Below are 5,009 nucleotides of genomic sequence, written 5' to 3'. Positions count from 1 at the left end.
CATATGCGATAGCAAAGAGGTCTGCAGCAGCAGCTTGAAGCGCTCGATCGGCTCCACCACAATATGCACGGAGCCCCCCACTAATGGGGGTCGTCGACTTCAGTGGCTTCTTAGAAACGACAGGAAAGGGAACAAACCATGCTCCTGGTGCTGTCCGTCTTGCTTGGCGACCCGTACGTGTTGCCGCATACCGATCGATCCCCCGTTAGTGGAATCAAACGATGGAGTGCCTCACCGTCGCTGAAGTAGAGCAGTTGCGGGCCACATTGGTCGCTGGAAAGACGATAGGTCGGTTGGATCCCAATCCTCCTGAGCAAGGAGCGTGATGCCATGGCACCTATTATCCACCGACATGCCCCCTTAATCTTGCCATACACGTGAAGATGGTAATATAATTAAACAAAGACCTGCAAGTCTAATGTACTCTCAAGTGGAGCTCGGTGCAGCGCTACTCCCTCCAGCCTGAGCAGGGGCCGCTGCAGCAGCTGCTGTTGTAGCCCTGCCGCTCCCGGCGGCAGCAGTAGACAAGCTCGTCGAAGGCTTCGTAGCCTGCTGCGCGCGCTTGCGCTTCTTCTTCTTTTCGTAGGGGATGCCACACGCCTTGGCCTGCGAGTCGCGCACTTTGCGGAGGTGGATCCGCACGGCACGCGCCGCGAAGGGGTTGGACTCAGTCGTCCTGCCGCTCTCCTCGTAAGCCACTCAGGCAGCCGATGAGCGCGTCGAGCGACCCTCACGCCTTACGCAGCAGGCACGGGCAGGGCCCCGGCGGCGCGCGCTGGCCGTAGTAGGCACACCCGAACTGCGTGCACTGTAGTAGGCGCACCCGGTGGGATCGGCGACCGGAGCAAAGGCGGAGATTGGGAACAACAAAGCAAATTGTGTTCTCTGGAGGCAAGACATGAGAGAGATGGCAGAGGAGAGAGTGTGGCATCCGGTGGCGTGGGGCGAGGGTGAGGACGGGGTTGGCGGCGATAGAATCAGGCAAGAGGAGGCAGGGGGCGAATCGCGATGACTTCGGGGCTGGGGCGACAGGATCGGGACGCGGGGGCAGAAAATTGGGTGGGCAGGATCGGACGGCTAAGATTGTAAAAGTGTAGAATGGATGGCTGAGATCAAAGAACGGCAGAACGACAGACTACCCTTACAATCTTAATAAGTAGTAGAGATACTATACTTAAAGCACCAGTTTCAACGGTCGTCCTGCGTCATTTTTTTACAAAAACACCCTCAGTTTTCCTTGGATCAACCCGCCGCCCTCTTCAAGATGGGATCCGCGATCGTCACGTCGCCGCTAACATCGCCCTGCCCGATCTGTGGTCGTCGTCGTCCCCACGCGCTCCCACCTCCCCTGCATGCGCAACAACTCCACGCCCCACCCAGCGATACGGTAGCCGACGCGCTCTACCCCGGGTCGTGCCCATCCCCTCCCCCATCCCAGTGATATGATAGCCCGCCAGCCTTGCGTCCCCACCGTCACCCGTCCACTTCCTCTCCCTGCCGCCACAGCTCGCGCAACCCCCATCTCACTCTCTTCCTTCCTGCCACACCATCGCTACCACCACCCCACCCTGAGAGGGCCCGACGCCATGGACTTCCTCGAGAAGATGATGGCGCGGGGAGTGTTCCTGGACCTGGAAAACTTCTCCAGCCATATAGAGCACCTGGCCAGTGCCGACGACCTCAATGGCATGGTTTGTCGGTAGGTTGGTGGCTCATTTTTTGGATCGTCTTCGATTCCTTCGTTGCCTTCGTGGATCTAGTCGTGCCCCCACCGCCCCCACCACCAGGCCCCAGCGGCTGCCGGTGCAGTCCACCATCCAGTGCCACGCGGTCTTGGTGAAATCGCTGATGCGGCGGAAGCAGAAGCTGCTGTAGTGCCACGCGGAGTTCGATTCATTTGTCGCCTCCGTAGATCTGGTATGTGCCCCCACTACCCCCACCACTAGGCCCCAGCAGCTGCCGGTGTGGTCCACCGTCCAGTGCCACGCGGTCTTGGCAAAGTCGCTGATGCGGCGGAAGCAGAAGCTGCTGCAGTGCCACGCGGAGTCGGCCGTCGGCGAGGAGCTGCGCGTCCGTCTACCGGAAGTGCGCGCACCTCGTCTCTCCGGCCCGGTACCTGTGCACCGACGCCCTCCAGCTCCTGTCATCCACCCGTGTAGCCTACAAAGGTTCTCCATGGTGACGTTCTCGTGGTAGTAGTGGGGGATTATTGTCCTCAAGGGCTTGGGAGGGGATTTCACATCGACCGGAGAAAGTACGTCACCTTCCTTCTGCCCATACGCATACGTATATCATTAGGATTAGAATTGGCACGCCGATCAATAGGACCATAAGTGCCCTTAGATCACATCCCCCGAGCGCGCACTTCAGCCTTGACATGGTCAGCACTGCCTTTGACACATGCTGCACAGTATAAGAAGAGATAACGCATGAACATGGAACAGCAATGGCCGGCCTCCATGACCAGAGCAATCATATTAACTAATACAACTTCAGTTCTACAGGGGAGCTCAGGGTCGACTCTGCAACTTCAGTTGTATCAATGCAACTGTGAGATCCTATGTTCTACTATCAATAATTATGTGCCCTCTATTCTAATTGTTGTTAAAGTAAGGTCGAGTATAGTTATTTTTGGAAGATGTTTCTCTGGCCAATGAGCAATTATATTAACTAATTCGGTGAAATGAAAAGTTTTTAGGGTCTTGTTATTATTTGCAAATGAAAAATGGCATTAGTAGGTGTTGGGGACTTGTTCTCAAATTCTATGAATTAAGAACAAGGCAACACAGAAAATGTTAAACATTTTAATCCTTCGTCCTCCGAAGCATTATTTCCCTTGAGAGATAATGATTTTCGGACGAAGGGTTGTAGAGAACGTACCTTCGTTATTACGACATTTAAATAATGAAGGAGACATACGAAATATGTAAGATAAAATAAACAATTATGTATTTCCATCAACTCATTTCTATTTTGTTATTATGGAAAAATAGAAATGATAACAAGTTACAAGAGTACCTTCGGCTTGAAAGAAGGTAAATGTACAAGCGTGACGCAAAAGCAAATGCCAAGTCAGCCTGAACAGTACGGGAGTACTGTTCATCTATTTATAGGCACGGGACGCAGCCCATGTAAAGTTACATTCATGCCCTTTACATTTGCTAATAGATCTATGGTAATCCATTGGGGTCTAAATAGCCTTTTCCCCTTTAAGTCGGTTCCCTTTCCTGCTATCACGCCGAAGCTCTTCTGCGCGTAGCTTCGGCTCTGCGCCATCCTTCGTATTCTTTGTGCTTTCTCATACTGTGGTTTTGACCCAAGTCCGAAGGATCTAAGCCCGAAGGTACCTGTTCATGTATTATACTCTAGAAACTTTGTTAAATCATGTTTTTGAGGACCTTTGGAAGCCGAAGGCCCCCAACAGTAGCCCCTCACAATATTAATTTGTTAGAATGATAAATTCAGATTGCGATATGGACGAAGGCCCTAAGCCAAAGGTCCGAAAAAACACTTTCCCTTTGCTAGAATAGCAACAGTCAATGACAAGCGGGACCCTCCCACTTGCAACACACTAGGCGTATAAATAAGAGCACACCGCGAGCTCATTTGGTACGCTCTTTGCCATCTGCTTTGCCTGCTCAAATAGCTCTTGCCTACAAACGCTTGCCTAGCTTTTTAGATTTTTTAGCTTCGGCCTTAAGAGCACATTTTCAGCATTTTCGAAGAGATGTCTCAAGATAAGAAAGTTGTTGCTGAAATAAAATTGAGCCTTTCTGAGGAGAAGAATCTGGGCTTTCTTGAATCAATAGCGAAAACAAATACAGAGAAGATTACTAGAGAAATTTTAGAAGGCTTATCTGAAGATACCAGTTAAAGTGACAGTTATGATGTGGAAAGTGGCGGCGAAGACTCCGAAGATCAACCCTGGCAACCAAGCCATACAGTTTTCGGAAAATCAAGTATTAAACAGAGTCATCTTGATAACATGAGAGGAAGATATTTTCGAGATATGTCTGTTGTGAGGGCAGATGATGGGGTCAGGACTATTCCTACTCCCGAAGAGAATGAAGTCGTAATCTTCCGAAGCTTTTTTAAAGCTGGGCTTCGGTTCCCCTTAAACAGATTTGTGGTTCAAGTTTTGAAGATATATCAGGTCTACCTTCATCAACTTACTCCCGAAGCAATCATAAAAATGGGAATCTTCGTATGGGCCGTGAGGAGCCAGGGCTTGGAGCCAAATGCAAAAAGTTTCTGCAATATGCACGAGCTATTATATGAGACGAAACCCTGGGGCAAAGAGCAATATCATAACAATTTTGGCTGTTATAGCTTCGGTGCTCGCTCTGGGTCAAGCTGTCATGTGCCGACTTTTCGGAAGAGATGGTCCGGAGATTGGATGAAGGAATGGTTCTATGTGAAAAACGATTTGAAAGCACGAGAAGATATTAAAGATATTATCATGCGCCCTATCTGGCAGCGCTTCGGCCTCCAGAAACCGAAGGTGGATATCGACGAGGCAGTCGAAGAATGCCAGAGGGCCTTCGGCGTAGTTTGCTCTTTCATCGGAACAAGGGATTTAATTCAGGAGCACATAGCCTTAAGAGTATGGCCACTTGTAGAAAAGTGGGAAATGCCAAAGGAGATTATCACCAAGTCTGACGAAGGTGGGTTGATTAGGCTGAAGTTCACCTTCAGGTATGAAGGTAAGTTTGTTGAGCCAGATGATGATTGGCTGAAATGCATTGAAGCTACAAGCGATGAACTGCTTGGGCCATACTCGAAGGCAGAAGATAATGTGTTATCTGTGGCCTTCGGAGGCCGGAAGAAGAAAAGGTTAAATAGAGTTTTTGATGCTATTGGGTTCATGTACCCTGATTACCGCTACCCGCCACGGGGGCAAAAGAGGAAGAGTGCCACTTCCAGGAATGATGCTGCTTCAGCTGCTCCAAGCGAGCCCGCACCAAAGAGGAAGAAGGTGAAGGTTCTTACTCACCGACCGTGATACATTG

At 50.4% G+C, this 5,009-nt stretch overlaps 1 pseudogene; it reads right to left on the bottom strand.

Annotated features, from left to right (window-relative positions):
• Window positions 1-426: 426 nt before the first annotated feature.
• LOC109941776 (protein G1-like7) lies at window positions 427-931 on the bottom strand (annotated as a pseudogene).
• Window positions 932-5,009: the final 4,078 nt, after the last annotated feature.

The sequence above is a fragment of the Zea mays genome, chromosome 8 (assembly GCF_902167145.1).
Source record: "Zea mays cultivar B73 chromosome 8, Zm-B73-REFERENCE-NAM-5.0, whole genome shotgun sequence".
Classification (NCBI taxonomy): Eukaryota; Viridiplantae; Streptophyta; class Magnoliopsida; order Poales; family Poaceae; genus Zea; species Zea mays.
Note: the sequence above shows the minus strand (reverse complement) of the source record. Positions and strands in the feature narration are given on the sequence as shown.